We start from the raw sequence: 22,650 nt of genomic DNA on the forward strand, positions 1-22,650 counted from the left end.
TCATGTTGATCTGTGTGGTACCCAAACTGTTTGCCTGCAATATAGTGATCAGCACTTTTCTAGATCCCACCAGACTCTACAGTCAAGTAGGTGGTCATAAATGACACATAGAGGAGGGTGTTGCTGTGGATCTTGCCTCCATCTGCTGTTAAATGTTGTAGGATTTAACATGTCTTTTGTAACACTTTTCTCAATTCACTCCTTATAGTTTTGAGAATACCTTTGATGTACCCATAAACACAACTTCTCAACCACCCCATGGAAGCCACCATTTCCTTTGCTTTTCTGTCATCTACTCTTAGGCTTTCTAATCCCTATGAAGCAGCATCCATCCACCCGGGACACTAGATTTTGAATGTTAGACAAAGGTGTCTTTGCTCATGACGATGCTTGTGTTATGTCCCAATTTTGGTGACTGATGCTTGCTCTCCAGGACACTGGTATCAGTCTGCCTAAATGAGCTACTAGGGACTCCAAAGAGCATAAAAAGCCCAGAGTGGCTCTGTCCAGCTCCCAGAACTCTGTGCTACAAGCTCCAAAGCAAAGCCTTTTGATAATTCCAAAATCTTCCAGAAATTCAAATGCAATACTCATTCTGTTTTTGCTGACAGGGCTGAACCAAAACATCTAAAAAAGTCAAATTTATATAATTTTCTCATCCCTCCTTTTCAGTTAACTTCCTATCAGCTACTACTATAAACTTAACAGAGTTGTCATTATTTATCCCCCTTAGGCATTTAAAAAAGTTAAGTTTTTACTACCCCTGAAATTTCAGCCTGGGGAGTTCAGTGGTTAGTGTATGACTACACTAGGGGAACAAAAGGCACCTTTCCAATTAAAGTTAATAGTGGATAACTTCAGACACACAAAGGGAGAAAAAGGCACTTATGAGTCATGGTGAGTTCAAAAGGAAAGTGTTGAGGTGGAATCACAAAGCATCATGGGAAATGCTATTCAAGCTCCCATGTCAAAAAGGCTGATTAACAGCAGTTCCAAGTCAGCCTGATCACCAGGGAGTCTTACTGATAAAATTATTTCCCCTCCAGAGAGAATCTCCCTGAACTGAATAAATGCTTTACTTCTGAATAGGATTCATGAAAAGGCAGGGGGATGGTGGTGGCAAGAATAAAGAGCCATATTCATTGAACATCTGAAATGTGTGACCTGATATTGTTTATCAGTCTTCACATCTTAATGAATAGAAATTTATGCTTGTTTTACGTCATGAGAGTGCCAAAACTTCAAGTGACTTTATGAATGTGTAATTAATAATGCTCTAACATAGGAAAAGGTAATTTCAGATTATTGCATTGATTCTCATTTTTAAAGTTAGTATTTTTGAAAAACTTGCTATTCATGAAGCTTTCAACAGTTTAATTTTTGTAGTAGTTAAACAGTATTTTGAATTTCTTATGTTATTCTCTCTTAAGATCTACTTTGTTTTAATATCTTTTTACTATCTTATTTCTTTTAAACAAGCTTCCTTTTAATTTTCCTCCATTATGAAACAAGCAAACAGTGTGCAATATATGTAGCAAATGATGCAAAGCCCAGGGGAAAATATAGCTGCAGGAAATAGGGTATTTGTGTGTGACACAGGAGCACATTATCTATAGGAGTGACATTCTGTTCTGCAATATCATAAATATGTCATCGCTCTAATGAAATGGTAATAAGGTACTTGTGACTGAATATTTGTTACCGCAGCAACAAACCATGACATCATACGCACAAGTAACTGACATAATTGTTGGTGGCAGCTGGACGATAAAGGCAGAAATCTCATATATATATCTAATTACTTTTGACTGCAGCAGCTGAAATAACATTTACAAAATTAAGTGCAATAAAATTGCTTAGGAGAAAGATAATGATAGGGAAAGGTTGCAGGTGAAGTGAAGTTTTTCAAGTCTTTACCACATATAAATCCCTTTATGAAGGAGTGTTATATTGCAAAATCAGCTTTTTGCCACGAAATCCTAGTCAAAAGTTGCAAATGGTCTTGTAGCATATGTATTTAGACAAAGAGCTGAAAACATTGAGTGTGACCTGGAAAGACTGCTGGGAGTTAGCAGAGCAGAGGTTAGAGCTCTCAGACATCCAAGAGAATTGCAGGAGTTGGGCCATTGCCTCATGGCCAGGATTACCTGATCCTGCTGAGGACAGTAGGTCATAGACATAAAGTAGAATCTGGCTGAAAATTGTATGTTTCAATAGTGTAACATGTAGTTACAAAGGAGAGAGCAGAGAGGAAGCAGATATAGACCTGGGCTGGGCCTCAGCAACTTTTGGTGTCGGAGCTCATTTTTAACACTGACAATTGAATTTTAGCCCTTCATTCAAGTGCAATGTAACTTGGCTTCTCTTCAGAACCATAACCAGTTATTTCTCATTTGCTCAGTTTAAATGTGCTCATGTTGTTCTTGAAAAATCAAAATGGTCCAAAATGGTCCATAGTAACAATTGGTATTATGTCATGTTAACAATCAATCCTTCTCTTTCCCACCTATCTCCCTGGTGCCCATGTTAGGCCTTTTCTTCCCATATATATATTTTTAAATTTTTCCCCATATATTTTTAAAACAAAAGCCATCATCTATATTAACTAAAGTATAGAGACTCTGGCATGGGGTTGGCCTTAAACCCACAAACTCATTTTTTGTTTAAGCATAGCTGGCTCCGTGGCTGAAGCCCATGATAACTTTGTAATTTCACACTTTATCATTAAAATAATCAATTTACCCCTAGCTACAAATCCCCATGTGAGATTTGTTCTTAGCTCTTTCTAATCCTATCCCTAATCTAATCCTATCTCTAGTCCCTAAATCCAAAGTTGCTATCATTTATTCCTAAAAAGTACAGTATTTTATTTCTTGGTACTAGACTGAAGAAACTGCTTCCCCTGGACGGGACCCATATATATTTTGTTTAAGTAGCCTTCTAGCTCAGAACAAGTAACCTCTTGCCTACTAAGAACTGGTGCTCTCAAAGATTTCTTCATGCTACCTCTGAGCTTCTAGTTTATCTGTTCATAATTAAAAACCATTCTATCATGTTAGGAATGTATTTGGGGGCTTTTAACCTATGATAACATGTGCCTCCACTAGGGTATTATAGGCCCCTTTCTCTTCCTGTCTTTCTATTTGCTTCTGTAGTGGATTGACATGTACACTCGCTTGCTCCCAACATACATTTATTTCCACTACTGGCATTTTCCATATGCTATGAGGTGATGAAGTCAAAGGACAGCTCTCATGATGTGTGCCTACTCTACAGTATGTGAACTTTGGACAACCAAACTGAACTAAATAAACCTTTTCTCTTTATGAAGTTAGTTGTCTCAGGTATTTTGTTGTAGTAACAAGAAGCTGAAAAATAAATTTTGATTATCTTAATGATTCCATTGTAGCAGATAAAGACTACTTTGCTTGGGTAAGGACTTTAGTGACAATCAGTAAAGAAAAATGTGACTGAATTTTCATAAATTAATTTAACTCTGAAGCAAATAAGAATAAATGGTAAGCAGTTTGCAGCAGCAGTTTTTTATGCTAACAACTCTAAGCAAGACCTTGGGTTTAGTACAAATATTAGACTATCTGTGGAACTGTAATTTGTGAATTTATTAGTTTTTCTTCCTTGCTGGGATTCTTGGCTATCTTTTTCTGCTAGGGCCTTGGAGAAACTAGCCTTATTACAGACACCTGTGAACACTTGTACTCAGTGAAGTCAAATCCTAATGTGGATTGGTTTCATACTATGAGCCCCACCGGGCTTGGTTTGTGAATTGTGGTACCAGCAGTAACATATACTCAACTAAAGTGAAGGAAAGTGTAATTGGATATTTTTCCTTTCTGACTCATTTCTGGGAATAAAGTCTAAAAATTTACTTAATGCCCATGTCCCAGGCAGCAATTCAAAATAAATCGATTAACCTTAAGTAATGATGTTTATTGATTAGCTTGAGAAAGATGTCTAATCATTGTTAGCTTTAAAATTCCCACAGAAGTGTGTATATTATTGGAAAACTTCTACTACTTTCCCTCTCTGGACCCTAATAGATTAAAAAGTCAATGGCCCAGCCATTGAATTCATCCACCCACAGAGATGCAGCTGAGGGCTGGATTCTTGCCAAGACTCTAGGGTGGAAATTTCAGGAGTTTCTTACTGTTTTTTCTGCTCCCTGTGGCTGGTAGACTGGATTTCATGCAATCATAGCAAATTGGACGGTTTCTCACAACACTGCTGTCCAACCCCTCATTTTACAGCTGAGAAAATAGAGACTCACAGGAGTTAAATGACTTGTCTGGAGTTGGGCAGCTTGCTGGTGGCTGAGTCCAGTCTTAATTCTATGTTTCTGATTACAGAGTCATTATTTTGTCTTTTCTTCTTCTATTCTCCTTCCTCTGATGGTGACCATTGTCTCCCTCCCTCATTCATATAAGCATATCAACGTCTCTCTTTGCTTTTAATATTTTTTTTTCTTCCTGTAATAAATAGAGTCGTCATAAAAGAGAATTTACCCCATCTCTGCCCCATGAGATGTTCTCTGACACTTTAAATTTTACCTTTGGCATTCTTGTTGTTATTGTTCTATCTGTGCAAGTGTGGAAATAAGCAGAATGGAAACTTTTAGGAGCCAAATCAAGACTCTTTCAATAACAATCAAAGAAACAATAAAAAAAAAAACACTGCGATTTTTCAACTTCATGATTACTTTAAAAAATATCCATAGGCACAGTTCTGTGAATAATTAATTATGTTATATCTGTGAGGTTAACTAAGTGTTAGATGACCAAAGTCACCAAAAAGAAAAAAAAAATGCTTTCACAGGCTGCCAAAGCCAGCAGGGCCCCAATGGGCATGTGTGGCTCTCTCCATTGGAAAATATGCTTCAGCCAGTGATGAAAATATAAACCACACAAACCACTGGGTTTCTAAGAGAACGAGTTTTGAGAAACCATGTTGGAATAAAGCCTCAATTTTTCCATTTCACAACAAAACTCCTCAAAGAAATCTTTTTAAATTATAAGGGATACTGAGGGTAGCATGATTAAAGAAGACTTAAAGGAAGAGAAAAACCTGATATAATCACCAAAGGCTTCCAGAACTAGTGTGTAAAGCTGTATTCTTCATTTCCCCCATCTTCCTACTCCTTTCATAAAACCCTGACACTCTGCCCAAGCTTTCCAACTGAAGGCCCCCTGAAAAGTTGACTCGGACAGCATAAGCTCCAGAACTCTATTAAACACAATTCTTATAGAAAAGAAAACACTAGACTGCATACTGATGTTAGTTGATTTTAAATCCTCCTTGAGCATAGATTTTGTGGAGAAATTAGTATGAGAGTTTTTGGACACTCACAAGTCAACGGGAAAAGAGAGCCCAGAGACACGAAACTGTTTTGCCCAATTCACCATGTCCAGTAGGGCTACTGCTGCCAGCAGAACACAGTCCTTCCCCTCATAAGGATGGGATGGGGATAGGGCCAGAACTGGAACTCGGAATGCTAATTGAATAGCCCTGGGCAAGTGACTTAGCTTCTCTGAGTATCAGTCTTGCTTTACATAAAAATGAAGTGATACCTGTCTTCTACCTAAAAGCATTATTAGGATCTTAATAAGTTATCAAATACTATTTATTCATAAGGATAAACATATCCAATTTTATTATTTTCAATTTCTAATTCAAATTTATTATTTTGAAAGGTTGAACAGAATAGAACCAAGTATAAATAGTTTGGATGTGTTCAATTCCAGCAACAAATTGATTTTCACTTTTGGTTATTTTAAGCAACTTTGGAATAATTTTAAATTATTTTAAATTAATAACTGTCTAATTTTAATACATAAAAACAATATAGGAAAAATCCAAAGTCTTACTCAAAAATATGAAGATGTGATACTTGAAAAACAATATCCTTAGTTCAGAATTATTAAAACTAACATACTATAAGTATGTTTGTTCACATTAACTTCAGTGCCATCAAATTTTAAAACAAACCACTAGAATATATATATATATAACCACTAGAATATATATAATATATTCTTTTCATAACACTTGTTCAACATTGGATTGAGACGTCCCATAAAGGTAAAAACTACAGAAAAAGACAAATCATTGAATGCAAAATATCTACTTAATTTGTTAGAGGCAAACACTAAACTGTCACCTGTACAAACTGAGAATATTCCTAAATCCTACAATATCTTCTATAAACAAAAAAGACATAATTAGCAGAGTCGAAGAAACATGATGTTGTGTTCTATGTCCAGGTGAATAATTATAGAGGCAGAATACAAATAATAGAAAGGAACTTGGGAATACAAAGGGAAAATGCATATGAATGATAGATGGAATTTGATTGTTTAGCAACACATACACTGAAAGCAAAGCCTACTAACTTCACAAGCTACTTCTGATTCTGTCTTATACCCATGTTATTTATTTCTTGTCATGGTGTTTCAAAAAAGTTCTGATTTCCTATGGTAACTTTTTATGTAGAACCACAATAATTTGCAAATTCAAATTATTACGTCTGTGAATGTCTTCAAATCTTGCTTGAAGATTGCCAGGGAATTTTGCATTGACTTATGAGTTTACCCAAGGTCACGAGATCATTCTCGAGGTCAAAAATATTTACAATCTGGCATACTTGGTCAATTTTCTAACTTCTCTGTGATTGCTAAGGTCTGATTTAGTCAGTTGTTGGTTTTCCCTAGTTAGCATCCAAAGACAATTGCAGACAACATTCAATATAATTATAATCTCCTATTAAATAATTATTCTTTGTTTCCTGCTATTTCTTTGTATGAACTTTGCCATTGACTTTTAAAATTAAGTTTGGAAAAAGTGCACATTTGCTGTTTCTCTCTATTGTGGATTTCTTTTGTGAAATATCCTTATGTGTTCTTCAAATTCAGTAAACATGGAAGCAGCAGATATTTTGGAAAGCAGATATTTTTGGAAAAGTGTTTCATCAACCTTAAAGAGATGAAAAGACTTATATTTTTAAAAAAATTACAGTGTGTTGTGTACATTATCTATACGTCTGTCTTAGCCATCACTAGGGTAAGTGCCCTGAAAACGCAAAGCAAGTAGCATGTCTGAACTGGAAGGGATTCTAGGACTTGGTTCAACTCTCAGATTGAAAATGTAGGCTCTGACAAGCTTTTGAACCAACAATTCAATGCTGTGTGATAGAAAAAAAAAGGACATGAACCCAGGTTTTATCATTCCACTAAACCATTCTAATTGAAAGAGATGGAGAGATATACAGGACACATCTGTTGCTTTACATTGACTCTGAGAATTTACCAGGAAATTGTTCCTGTGAAGAGAAGGTGCTGCTGACACCTGGCCCACAGTTCTTCGCCACTCACTGTTCCCAGGTGCTGTGTTGCCAATCTCTTCCTGGAAGTACCTGTGAGGCTTAGCCTAAGGGCTTTCAGGAGAAAACTCCAGGAGGATCCCTCAACCAATAATGGACTGATAGGTTATCCTTTAAAATGGGACAACTCTGGGGTGAATGGTGAATTGTGCATTGTCTTCCAGAGTCTCCAGGGGATTAAGTCCCAGGTGGTGGTTATGGTAAGTGACCATTTTATTTATGCACAATCTTTGGGCTTCCTTTTCTCTTTCTTCTCTCTCTCTCTCTCTCTCTCTCTCTCTCTCTCTCTCTCTCTCTCTCTCTCTCTCTCTCTCTCACTTCCATACTCCTGTGTTGGGCAGAATAATGGCTTTCCCAACAATGTCTACACTTTAATTCCAAGGACTTGTGAATATGGCACCCTACATAGCAAAAGATGTGATTAAAGCTAAAGAACTTGAGATGTGGAAGTTATCCTACATTATCTAAATGGGCATCAATCTAATAACATGGTTCTTTCAAAGCTGAGAACATTTTCCTGCTGCAGTAAGAGACAAATGTTTTAGCAGGAGCTCAGAGAAATGCAGTGTTGGTGGCTTTGAGGATGGAGAAAGAGCGCCATAAGCCAAGGGATGCAGGTGGCCTCTAAAAGCTGGAAAAGGCCAGAGGTGCCAATGTCTTCATTTTAGCTCAGTGATATCTATGTTCGACTTCTGACACAGAGAACTATGAAATAATAGAGGTGCTCTGTTTGAATGTCCCCCAAAATTCATGTGTTGAAAATGTAATCATCAATAAAATAGTGTTAAGAGGTGGAAACTTTAGGGTTTAATTAAGTTATAAGAATGGAGATTTCATGAATGAATATGTGACCTTATAACATGGCTAGAGGGACCTATTAATGCCCCTTTTGGCCTTGCATCCCCTCTGTCATGTGAGGATGTGAGGTTGTAGTATTGAAGACAAAATCTTGGAAGCAAATATCCAACCCTGACCAGAAACTATTGAAACTTTGAATTTGGATTTCCAGGGCTCAGAATTGTGAGAAAAAAATTTCTGTTCATAAATTATCTGGTCTCAGATATTTGTAATAGTAGCATGAATAGACTAAAACAAAATTCTATGTTGTGATAATCTGTTAGTGATGGAAAGCTAATTCCATCCTCTACTTTTTTGGAATTACATCCAAAATAAATTATTTGCATTCAAATCCTTGCATAAGGGATTGTTTCTTGGAAATAACTTTTCAAGTTACTATAGAGTACTGCTACCTCTTCTTTATGCGTCTTTTTTTCTCCACTCAGGATTTATAGATTCAGTGTTTCTTACTTTTTGGTATAGTGTCTAGAAGTAAGAAAATATTCAATAAGAATGCTTTGGTTTATTTGAAGGAATGAAAACATTTACTAATTAAGTTGCCCTATCAAGAATAATTGGCTTAAAGAGATAACACTTGAGGGCAATTACTTGATCCCAGGACCTGCTGGGATGTAACTAACCAGATATTCATTGAATAAAATCAAATATTCAAGCCAACATAGTACTAATAATTGTAGTAAAGAAACAGGAAACATACCTGGAATGCTTCATAGAGGGGTGGAGAACAAATAGCATTCCAGTATTTCTAAGTGTTTATAAAGCTAGCATTCTTAAAATATTTTTGAGCCCTCTCATAAGTTTGCATAAACATATTCATATCATCTTCATTTTGGGGGACAAATTGAAAATACAAGGTGGTAGTTCTTCATTTCGCATTCCATCATCTACTTCATTTCCTTTGCTTTTGAGTGCTTAAGTGTAGATTAGAAGTGTCTCTTTTGATCTTCACAATTCTTTTCTCCTTTTTCTCTTTCCCCTGATCTTTTGGTTTCTTCTCTGACCCCTTCTTTTCTCTTTCTGTCTATGGGAAATAATATTGATGGCAGTGGTGGATTTTTGTTTGTTGTTTCTCTATTGCTCCCTAAACTCTTCCCCTTTCCGGAAGGCACCCAGATTTTTCTTTGGTTGTTCAGTAACCACCATTTGTGGTAGGATTTTCTCTGCCAATTAGTCCCCCTGGTGAATGTGCACGGTCCTTACCCATATAGTATAATTCCATCACAATGACTCCAGTTAGTATTTCAGAGATTCTTATATAACCGAGAATTAGCCAAGCAGCGATTGACTTTCTCGTGGTCAAAGTGAAATGTTTTAAGAATGGGAAAGTGAATGGATTATAACCAAATAGAGCAAAGGCCAGCAAGTGTGACTGTTGGTTGTAAGAAGAGATGTTCTGGCTGAGCATGGTGATGCACACTTGTAATCCCAGTGGCTTGGGAGGCTGAGGCAGGCGGATTGTGAGTTCAAAGCCACCCTCAACAAAACTGAGGTACTAAGCAACTCAGGGAGACCCTGTTTCTAAATAAAATACAAAATAAGACTGGGGATAGGATTGGCTCAGTGGTCAAGTGCCCCTGAGCTCAATCCCCCCTGCCCCCAATAAGAAGAGATCTTTTTATATTTAGTGAAATAAAATAAGCCAAACTCAAAAGGTCATGGCTGGCACGTTTCTCTCATATGTGAAAACTAGAGAGCAAAAAGGAAAAAAAAAAAGGAAAAGGGAGTTGGGAGAGGTCTCATGAAAATCAAAGAGAGATCAGTAGAGTAAAGGGATCAAAGGGAGGGAAAGGGGAAATACTGGGGAATGATATTGGCCAAATTCTACTGTTATATCCTGTGCATGCACAAATACGTAACACAAAAACCACCATTAGGTACAGCTATAATGCACTAGTAAAATGTACGAGAAAAGAAAGAGAAGTTAAGTAAAATTATGGGAAAAGAAAGAAAAGTAAACTGCTGCAGCTCTGTATGCTAACAGGAAACCTGAGGACAGAGCTCACACATGGAAGTGGGAAAAAAGCCATGATAAAAGGGCCTCTTTCCTGTTTCACTGCTTCAACTCCATTGACCAGTTGGCCCAGAAAGAAAAATGTGTGCCCTGTATTATAGATGGTTCCTCTCAGTACATTGGACATTATCTAGTAGTAGGATAGTTACAGTGTAATAGTAATAAATATGAATAATATCCCAAAAGATATTGTGGAAAGGAAATGTCTTCAGGGGGCAGAAGTTTGAGCAACATGTTCTGTTTTTTTTTTTCCTGGATGATTAGATGGCCATAGATGTACGTATCTGTGTGGTTAATGTTTTGAAGAGGCATGTGGATGCACATTTTTTTAATATTTATTTTTTAGCTTTTTAGGTGGACACAATATCTTTATTATATTTTTATGTGGTGCTGAGAACCAAACCCAGTGCCTCACGCATGCTAGGCAAGCATGCTATCCCTTGAGCCACATCCCCAGCCCTGTGGATACACATTTTGAAATGGGAACAAAGTTTGAGGACATTTGTATTCCATGTGAATACTAAGCAGAAATCACTCTTGGCAGAGAAGGCTCTCAAGAACTACATTGACAGCATGCCGAGGGCTAGATTATCCCCCGCTAGTGTCATGTGAACCTTCCACAGTGTTGGTGACTGGATCAACCTTGACAACCCTGAAGAAAGGCCTTCTCTCCATAGCCTCTCTGGGCTGTAGCTCATGCCTGGGGGCAGGCGTTGGTGCTGGCAATAGGAATCTTCCTGTCAGAGAAAAGTTACCTTTGTTGGAGTATATTCTATATATCATTTATTTCATCCTCACAATATTTCTATGAGGCAGATATATCATTACAGGTTTTTGATAATGAAAAGAAAAAATAAACTTGAGAGGAAATAAATCAAGACAATGGAGCTGGTTAGCAGAGGAAGCAGCATCCAGGACAGGTCTGTCTGACTCACAGACTGAGTTCCCTTCATGACCCAGGATCTCTTGGCTGCATGGGATAGGTGACCCTTAGGAGAGAGTTTGGGTCTACCTGGAGGCTCCTCTGCCTTCCCTGGGATTCCTCCTATCTCCTTTGGGACTCATCTGTGCTGCAATCCTGTGGGATCTTCATACATGTGGACTCTGAGTACCCCCATCACCTTAACCTAGTTCAAGCCATAATCACCTCTTGCCTGAATTACTGTAATGCCTCCTAGCTGGGACTCTACTTCCACCACCACCTTCTGTCTGTTCTCTACATGGTCCTGTCAAAATATGCTGCTCCTTCACTCTGAAATATTTTGACTATTCAAAATCCTGTTTTGAGGGTATTCCAAGCTTGGAAAGCCCTGACTCCCACTTCCCTTTCTCCTTCTCTGACTTAACTTTCTCTAGTGCACACTATCCCACTTTCATGTGTTTCACAGATGTCCTCTGCATGAGCCCTTCCTCCATCTCCCCATTTCACACTACAATGCTCCTGTTTCAGCCAACTTTTTCATTGCTGTGACTAAAAGATCTGACCAGAACAATTTTAAAGGAGGAAAAGCTTATTTGAGGACTCACGGTCTCAGAGGTCTTAGTCTATAGAAAGCTTACTCCATTCCTTGGGGCTTGAAGTGAGGCAGGACATCATGATGGAAGAGTGTGGAAGAGGGAAGCGGCTCATATCATGATCAGAAAGCAGAGAGAAAGAGATTCCGATTCTCCAGATACAAAATATATACCCCATAGCCACGCCTCCAATAAACCACTCCCTCCAACCACACCTCACCTGCCTCCTGTTACCACTCAGTCCCATCAGGGATTAATGAATTCACTGATTAGGTTCAGGCTTTAACCCAATCAGTTCTCCTCCAAACCTTCTTGCATTGTCTCACACGTGAGCTTTCAGGGGACACCTTACATTCAAACCATAACAGCCCCTTTCCCATGGGCGTACACTTTATTTCTTCCATGTTTTATTTTCCCCCAAAGCACTCATCACATTCTACCACAGTGAATCCTTCATTTACATTGTTTTGTTTTCCCACCGATTCCCTGAACGCTGTCTGCCTCCCCTCACTGGATATGATGGTTAATCTTGGTTGTCAACTTGATTGAGAGATAACTAGCAAAGCACCCATCTGAGTATGTCTGTGAGGGTGTTTCCAGAAACAGCTGGCACCATAGGTCAGCAAACTGAAAGGAATAACCTGCTCTGAATTTGGGTAGCACCATCCAATAGGCTGGGGACCCAGAGGGAACAAAAAGTGGAAGAAAGGGGAAAGGCTCAGGAAAGCATGTGTGCTTGAGTCTTGTTGAGCAGGAGCATTTTTCTGCTGCTGCCATCACAGATGGACATCAAAACCTAGACCCTTCAGCATGTGAGTGTGGATTTGTACCAGTGACTCCAGAGACCCTCCAGGCCCTCAGGCTCAGACTGGAGCTGCCTTTGGTCCCTCTTGTGCTTAGTCCTCCAGTTTCTTGGACTGAGCAGTTACTGGTTTCTCTTCCTCTCCAGTCTGAAGATGACTACTGTGGGCCAATTCAGCCTCTGGTTATGTAAGCTAGTCTAGTAAACCCCCTCTTGTAACATATTCTGTTGGTTCTATTCCTCTGTAGAACCCTGACTCGTACACTAGACTATGAACTGCATGCAAGTATGATCTTTTAAATTAATAGATTTATTTTCTAAAGTAGTTTTAGGTCTAAACAAAGATTGAGAAGCAAGTATGTGCTATCTCAACTCCTCCCAACATCTTCTCCTATTTCAACATCATGTGGTACCTTTGTTACAATGGATAAGCCAATATTTATACAATATTATTTCCTAAAGTTCAGAGTTGGTTTTTGTGTACTGTACATTCCATGGGTTTTCACAAATGTATAATGATACATATCAACCATTACAGTATCAGAGGGAGTAGTTCCACTGTCCTGAAAATCTCTCCTGCCCCATTGATTCATCCTTTCCTCTGTCCCTCCTCCTCCCAACTGAACTGCTAAATGTTGATCTTTTACTGTTTCCATAGTTTTGCTTTTGGTAGCATGTTGGATAGTTGAAATCATACACCATGTAGGGTTTTCAAATTGGCTTTCAAAAACAAATAAATACAACACACAAAAAAACCTTAGCAATGTTTATTTAAGTTTCTTTCATGTCTTTTTGTGACTTGGATCATTTCATTTTAGCACTGAATAATACTCCCTTGTCTGGCTATACCACAGTTTACTTATCCATTCACCTACTGTTGCCCATCTATGTTGCTCTAAACTTTCAGAAATTTGAATAATGCTGCTATAAATATTTATAAGCAGGTTTTTGTGTAGACATATATTTTAAAATTCATTTGAGGAAATAATGAAGTGAATGATTTCTGGGTTGAATGGTAAGAGTATGATAAGGTTTGTAAAAAACTGCCAAACTATATTCCAAAGTAGGTGACCATTTTGCATTTTAATCAGCAATAAATGAGAATTCCTGTTGCTTCACATTCTCACCATTATTTAATGTTGTTAGTACTCTGGATTTTATCCATTGTAATAGGTAATGGTCTCTCATTATGTTTTAATTTACAATTCCCTAATGGCATGTGCTATTGAGCATCTTTTCAGGTGCTCATTTGCCATCTGTGGATCTTCTTTGGTAAGGTGTCTGTTAAGGTCTACAGTCCATTTTATAGACTGGGTTGTTTGTTTTCTCATTATTATGTTTTAAGAATTCTTTGTGCATTTTGGATGCTGGTCTTTTAAAAACCATATGTGTTTTGCAAAGATTTTCTTCTAGTCTGTGGCTTGTCCTTTTTTTATTTTCTAAACAGTGTCTTTCACAGAGTACACATTTTTTCATTATAATGAAGTTCAACTTCATTCAATTTTTTCTGGTGCTTTTGGTATGAGGGTAGAATTTCTCATCTGTTTTATTCATTGCTTTGTCCTCAGTTCTTAGAATATTTCCTGGCAAATAGTAAGGACCCAATAAATATTTGTTGAATGACCAAAGGTTGTTTCCTCCGGGAATGCTTTCTTTCTTTCTTTTCTTTTACCCCCAAGGGAATAATTCAGTCACTGCATCACATTTGGGAAGCAACCACTGTCCAAATCCCATTATATAAAGGATCTATAATGCAGATGTGAAATGCTATTTTCCTGCATCAAGTGAATGGTAGCAGTTTAGAGTGTTCACATTATTTCAGGATGATAAGGTTTTCATTCACATTATCGCCTCAGCACTTCCCTTGTCCAGTTTCACTCCCTCCTCCTTGTTTCTCTTGCACTGACTTGTCCTCCAAAAAACCTTACTCAGTGTCTGCTTCCTGGGGCCCCTAACTTACAATGTCTTTATTCACCCTTAAGTTTTTTTAATTATGCATAAATTAAGCATATTGTAAAAAACAGTGTGCAAGTAGAGAGTATGGATAGATAAATAGTAGAGAGTATGGATAGATAAATAGGGCTCGGACCTGCCAGTAAGCAGAGGCAGCTGTAGAGGCACACTCTTCACTTAGAGCAGCAGGCATGAATTTATTAGGAGGGATAGGAAAAGAGAAAAGGGGTCACTCTCAAAAAAGAAAACGGGTCCTCTCAAGAAAGGAGAAGGATAACACCCCTCCTTCCCTCTGGTTTTATTGAGGACCCAAGGAAAGTTTCCAGAGTGTCTCACCTATGTCACCTCTTAGGTTGACTGATAAGATGGCATCAGTCTTTCAAGTCCCTCCTGCCATGACAACTTTAGATCACTCTGGCTCTGCTGATGAGTTCTAATTGGAACATGTTCTTACATGGTTAGGAGAGATTATCCTTATCTTCCTGAGTTCTGGGATCTGGTCTCTGTAAGGGTCACAAAAGTTCCCCCTTTTCAGGGAAATTTGTGTTTTCTTATGGCATTTTGGGCCTGGATTTCTCCTGCAGATAACAAGTTGTTTGCTGAGAAATGTAAAATATATCCTAAGCCAAGCAAGGCTGCAGGTAAATTGCTTTTTTAAAACGTACAACGAAGAAAAGACAGCCTTTTAAACAAATAGTGCTGGGAAAACTGGTTATCCATATGTAGAAAAATGAAACTAGGCCCTTATCTCTCTCCCTGCACACACACACACACACACACACACACACACACACACACACACACACAAATTGACTCAAAATGGATTAAAGACCTTGGAATTAGACCAGAAACTATGCAACTCCTAGAAAAAAATGTAGGGTCAACACTCCAACTTTTAGTCACAGGCAATGGCTTTCTCAATTGGACCCCTAAAGCTCAGGAAACAATGCCAAAAGTTAATAAATGGGACAGCATCAAATTACAAAGCTTCTGAAAAGCAAAGGAAACAATTAGGAATGTGAAGAGAGAACCCACAGAATAGGAGAAAATCTTTGCTAGCTATTCTTCTGACAGAGGATTAATACGTACAATACATAAAGAACTCAAAAAACTTCTCACCAAAAAATCAAATAATAAAATTAATAAATGGAAAAATGAATTAAACAGATACTTAAAAAAAAGAAATACAAGTGGCCAACAAATATATGTAAAGATCTTCAACATCATTAGCAATTGGGGAAACACAAATCAAATGGATAAGACTCTGAGATTTCATCTCACACCAGTCAGAAGGGCAGTCACCAAGAATATAAACAATCATAAATGCTGGAGAGAGTGTGAAGAAAAAAGGAACACTGTTACACTGTTGATGGGATTGTAAATTAGTATGACCACCGTGGAAATCAATATGGAGTTACTCAAAAAACTAGGCATGGAACCACCATGTGATCCAACTATACCATTTTTCAGTTTTTATCCCAAAGAATTAAAGTCATCATACTATCATGATACATGCATACCCACGTTTATAGCAGCACAATTCACAATAACCAAACTATGGAGCCATACTATGTGTCTATCAATGGATAAATGGATAAAGAAAATGTGGTCCATATACACAATGGTGTTTTATTCAGCCATAAAGAAAAATGTAGTTATGTCATTTTCAGGAAAATGAATGGAATTTGAGGCCATTATGTTAATCAAAATAAGCCAAATTCAGAAGGTCAAGAGTTATATGTTCTCTCTCATTTGTGGAAGATAGAAAAAGGGAAGAGAATAGGGGAGAAAGGAATTTTATGAAAATTAAAAGATCAATAGAGGAAAGGGATCAGGGGGATGGGAGAAAGGGAGAGACATGGGAAGTGCTGGAGAGTGACACTGGTCAAATTATATTGACATATTGTATGTATGGATGAATATGGAAGAGCAAATACCAACCTTATGTGAAACTATAATGCACTAATAAGAATGTGGAAAAAGGAAAAAAAAAGGCATGTGAGGGTCAGCACAGAGGACTCAGTTTGTAGACTTATTCTATTAGTCTCATGTTCTCACTAGTCACGTCTCTATGATCCCTATCATAGGGATATTTACATCTAATAAGTGGTAAGTGTAACTCTTGTCTATGGTTATCCCCAGCTCCAGTTCTATGTCTCATAGGACATTTGGGCTCGGTATACATATTTTCCCATATTTTTCTAAGAATATACCAATATATACAATTTTGTATTAAATAATTAAATTAGTCCTCTCCCATTGGAGGCTATTATGTTAATCAAAAGAAGCCAAATTCAGCCATAAAGAATATATTTATATATATATTTTTCACCATGATTACTTTTAACAAAGCATTTCCTAAATACATTTCCATAGCAGGATAATAAATCATTCCCTTCTTTTGGACCACTGTATAATATTATGTTTTTCAGAATTTTATTTATGTTTATATCTTCTTTCATCCCATTTTCTTGTTTTGTTTTTCTTTAACTTTTTCTCCAAATAAAACAATATAGAGATTAAAAATGCATACATTAAAAAAGTTCACACGATGTAAATTAAAGTGTAAATTTCACCTTTCTGTGCTGCTACGCACACGTCTGACTCCAGAGACCAAAGCTTTCAATAATTTTTGATTTTCTTCTTTTGGTGCTGCCTGACTTTAAGTTATATATACTACTATTTATTTCTAAGATTTTATCAAAATAATAGTTACCGTAGCCAAAGAATTAAAGACTTATCATGAGCACAGTCATTTTAATGGACTGTAGGATAAACTGAAGGCTGTCGCTGTGCTTAGTGCACTATCTTGATGGCCTGCCCAGGTAGGATGACATCCTGGTTGATGCCATGAACTCTACAAGCAGTCTGAGTTCAAATTCTGGCTGTCATTTCCTGGTGGTTCCATATTAGGTCCTGTGTGCCTTGCTTTTTCAAATCTAAAGTTAAGATAAAAACTGTACATGAGTTGTAGGATTTTCATGAGTTAAAGAGACATTTACTGTCAAATATATTAGGATTTGGATTTCACCCATGGAATAGAGTGACCATGGGTCACCAATGTCATCTTGCACTCTTTTTGATATCAGTTCAAATGAAACTGGTGAGAGCTCTCTCCTAAAGTTATATGAGGATTCAGTTAATGAAATAGGGTATGTGAAATTATCTGGTATAGAGTACGTACTATACAAATGAAAGCTTCTCCTTTTTGATCCTGTTGGGATGTGAAGATGTTGGATAATTTTCTACAGTATCACAACAGTTCATGAGTTTCCTGATTATTTAAAGAATGTCCAAAGAGATAAAAATAAGAGATGCAAAAAAAAAAAAAAAAAAAGAATGTCCATAGAATACTGCAAGTATTGTATGAGCTTAAAACTTTAGCCTTTTTTTTTTTTTTTTTTTGCACTGGGAAATTAACCCATGGGGTCTTTACCGCTAAGCCACATCCCCAGCACCGCACACCTCCTTTTTATTAATTGCTTTTATTTTTTAAATACATGACAACGGAGTGCATCACAAATCTTATTACACATATAAAACACAATTTTTCATATCTCTGTTTCTATATGAAGTATGTTCACATCAATTCATGTCTTCATACATGTGCTTTGGATAATGATGTCCATCACATTACTCCATAATTGCTAACCCTCTGCCTCCTCTCTTCCCCTCCCACTGCTCTGCCCTATCTAGAGTTCATCTATTCCTCCTATTCTTCCACTCCCTACTCCACTATGAGTCAGTCATTTTATATCAGAGAAAACATTCATCATTTGTTTTTCTGGGATTGGCTAACTTTACTTAGCATTATCTTATCCAATTGCATCCATTTACCTGCAAATGCAATGATTTTATTCTCTTTTATTGTTGAGTAAAATTCCATTGTGTATATATGCCACATTTTTTAAATACATTCATCTACTGAAGGGTATTTAGTTTGGTTTCCCAGTTTAGCTATTGTGAGTTGTGCAGCTATAAACATTGATGTGGCTATGTCCCTGCAGTAAGCTGTTTTTAAGACCTTTGGGAATAGGTCGAGGACTGGGATAGCTGGGTCAAATGGTGGTTCCAATCCAAGTTTTCCAATAAATCTCCATACTGCTTTCCAAATTGGCTGCACAAATTTGCAGTCCCACCAGCAATGTATGAGTGTGCCTTTTCCCCACATCCTCACTAACACTTATTGTTGTTTATATTCTTAATAGCTGACATTCTACAGAAGTGAGATGAAATCTTAGAGTAGTTTTGATTTGCATCTCTCTCATTGCTTTAGATGTTGAACATTTTTTCATATATTTGTTGATTGACTGTATATCTTCTTTTGAGAAGTGTCTCTTCAGGTCCTTGGCCCATTTATTGATTGGATTATCTGTGTTTCTGGTGTTAAGGGTTTTGAGTCATTTATGTATCCTACAGATTAGTGCTTTATCTGACATGTGTGTGGGAAGAATTTATAGGTTCTAATTAATAGGTTCTATATTTACCCCACTGTTTATTTTGCTGAGAAGAATCTTTTTAGTTTGAATCCATCCCATTTATGGATTCTTGATATTAATTCTTGCGCTATAGGAGTCTTATTAAAGAAGTTGAGGCCTAATCTGACATCATGGAGATTTGGGCCTACTTTTTCTTCTAATAGTCGCAGTGTCTCTAATTTAATTCCTAGGCCCTTGAGTATTGTGCATGGTGAGAGACAGGGGTTAAATTTCATTTTGTTGCATATGGATTTCCAGTTTTCCCAGGTCCACTTGCTGAACAGGCTATCTTTTATCCAATGTACGTTTTTGATGCCTTTGTCAAATATAAGATAACTGTAATTATGTGGGTTAGTTTCTGTGTCTGTATGCTGTACCATTTGTCTACAAGTCTATTTTGGTGCCATTACCATGCTTTTTTTGTTACTATTTCTCTGTAGTGTACTTTAAGGTCTGGAATAGTGATGCCACCAGCTTCCCCCTTCTTGCTAAGGATTGCTTTGGCTATTCTGGGTCTCTTATTTTTCCAGATGAATTTCATGATTGCCTTTTCTATTTCTATGAGGAATGCGATTGGGATTTTGATTGGAATGCATTTAACCTGTACAGTGCTATTGGTAGTATGGTCATTTTGATAATATTAATTGTGCCTATCCAAGAACATGGGAGTTCTTTCCATCTTCTTAGGTCTTCTTTCTTCCTTTAGTGAGCTGTAGTTTTCATTGTAGAAGCCTTTCACCTCTCTCATTAAGTTGATTCCGAAATATTTTATTTTTTTGAGGCTATTGTAAATGGGGTGTTTTACTAGTTTCTCTTTCTGAGGATTTGTCACTGATACACAGAAATGCCTTTCATTTATGGGTGTTCATTTTATATCCAGCTACTTTGCTGAGTTCATTTATTAGTTCTAGATTATTTCTGGTGGAATGTTTTGGGTCTTCTAGGGATAGAATCATATCTGCAAATTGTGATAATTTGAGTTCTTTTTCTCCTATGTGTATCCCTTTAATTTCTTCAACTGTCTGCTTGCTCTGGCTAAAATTATAAGAACTAAGTTAAATAGAAGTAGTGAAAGAGGGCATCCTGTCTTGTCCCATTTTTTTAGAAGGAATGCTTTCAATTTTTCTCCATTTAGAAAGATGTTGCCATGGGGCTTAGCGTAGATAACCTGTACAATGTTGAGGTATGTTCCTGATATCTCTAGTTATTCTAGCATTTTGAACATAAAGGGGTGCATTTTGTCAAATGATCATAGGATTTTTGGTTTTGATTCAATTGATATGATGAATTACATTTATTGATTTCCTTATGTTGAACCAACCTTGCATCCCTGGGATGAACCCTACTTGATCATGGTACACTATCTTTTTGATATATTTTTGCATTCAATTTTCCAGAATTTTATTGAGAATGTTTGCATCTATATTCATTAGAGATATTTGTCTGAAGATTTCTTTCTTTGATGTGTCTTTGTCAGGTTTTGGAATCAGGGTGATATTGGCCTCATAGAATGTGTTTGGAAGTGTTCCCTCTTTTTCTACTTCATGAAATAATTTGAGAAGTATTGGTGTTAGTTCTTATTTATATATCTTATTATAACTCATCTGTGCATCCATGCGGTCATGGACTTTTCTTGGTTGGTAGGGTATTGATGGCGTCCTCTATTTCCTTACTTGAAATTGATCTTTTTAAATTGTGTATGGTGAGGCTCAGTACAGGAGCATCTATGATGCCAACAGGTCAGAACTCAGGAGGCAGCTTAACATTTCTCATTTGAACTGCTGTGGAAACTTCCTTTTCAATGTACAGAAGAATGGCAATATAAATAAGTTAAGAAGAGAGGGGAAACTGTGTGAATCAGTGTCACCTGTTAATTTTTTGGAAAAAAAGTTTTAACCATTAACACATAATCAAAACTTCCTGTCTCCTAAATACATTAGAAATATACAGTTTATCATGGCAAAATTGACAATCAGATTTTGTTCTAGTTGGAGTCAGACCTCTTTACATCTTTGGACTAGTTTTGTTTTCACCTTATTATACAAAGGTTTCTATTTCTGGATCCAAGATGGTGGGCCGGAGGGAGGCAGCATTCTGCATTGCCCTGTGACCTGGGATGCAAGTAGTGAGACTACTGCTTTCTCTGCCAGCTTATTCCTGCCCCATGCACTAGTTCAGGGCTCCAACTACTCACCTCAGGGTCACAACTACTCACCCAGGCAGGGTAACCAGGTACCCAAGTGAGACCATAAGCAGCTGCAGCAGCACGTTCAAAAACTTTTGGCCACCTTGGCAAGCAGAAAGCACACATGCCGATCCCATGGAGGACACCTGGCAGCTTCCCATGAGTAGAAACTGTGGTCACCATCCCCATGTGAACCCCGTCTACCAACGTGGGGTTCCCCCAGTCACCACCATCTTGGTTGGGACTCTGCAGCAGTGGACACAGTCCCCTATGTGCAGTAGCCTGCCTGCAACCAGGACCTTCACACAGGCTCTGAAGTCAGCCGGCACTGCAAGCCACAGAGTTGGTTGCTGAACTCATCTTCCAACACCATCTCCTGGCTCCCCCCACCTGACCTGACACCCCACTGCTGAAAGCAGGAGCCTCCATCTTAAGTCACCTTTGTCACCTTCTTCCACATACCCAGTTTCTAACTCCCCCCTTTCCAGCAGCCACTAACCTGGCACAGTGACCCTCTAATTATCCTCACCATCCTGAGGGTGGAGATACCAGCTAACAACAGAGGCCACCACCTATCAGATGAGAAGGGAAGCAGGAAAAATACCAATCACCAAGAAAAACAAGCCCTGTGTCCTCATTCAAGATTCCCCCCCACCCACTTTTTTTTCCCTTCTCCCTCTCCTGTCTCCTGCCCTCATATCCCCAACATGTGTCAAGCCAAGTACATTGCATGAATTAGAATTTTGAGGACTGGGATGTCTGAATAGTATATTTGAGTTGTGTTGTACATTCTTTTTATTCTTTTTTTATTTTTACTTTTTTTTCTTTCTCTATTCTCCCACCAATTTCTGGCATTTTAATATTCTTTATTTTTATTTTTTTGATATAGATATGTCTTTGTTTTATATACTCTACTGTCATCCCACTTTCGTGTCTGATCTATATAGCCACTAGGTGATGTGTCTTCACATTTGTTTTTGTAAATTAAGATAAAAGATGAATCAAAAGTTTCCAGCTCAAGTTAGGTGAAATCAAAGAAGAGAAAAAAGTAGATTATATAGCAAATAGTTCTCTGACACCTGCAATTTTGAAAAATATTGAGAATATTTTATCAGAATTAAATTAATTTTTGTTAAAATTTATATTAAATTGTACAATGAATTTTAAATAATTTGATTTCTATTAAAATTTACTAAAATTAATTTTTAAACTAATCTTTAAAATATTCAATAAAATTTTAAATGCAAATCATTAATTTTATTAAATTAATAAATAAAATCAATAAAATGAATTAAATTAATGAAATCAATTAAATTCATAATTAAATTATTAAATAAATTAAAAGTAAATTTAATTCATGATAAATTATAATGATTTATTTAAAATAATTTAATTTATATTAAATTTTATATGAATCAATTTTAATAAAAATGTTCTTAATGGTTTTAGAAATTACAG

This window comes from Ictidomys tridecemlineatus, chromosome 2 (genome assembly GCF_052094955.1).
Source record: "Ictidomys tridecemlineatus isolate mIctTri1 chromosome 2, mIctTri1.hap1, whole genome shotgun sequence".
Classification (NCBI taxonomy): Eukaryota; Metazoa; Chordata; class Mammalia; order Rodentia; family Sciuridae; genus Ictidomys; species Ictidomys tridecemlineatus.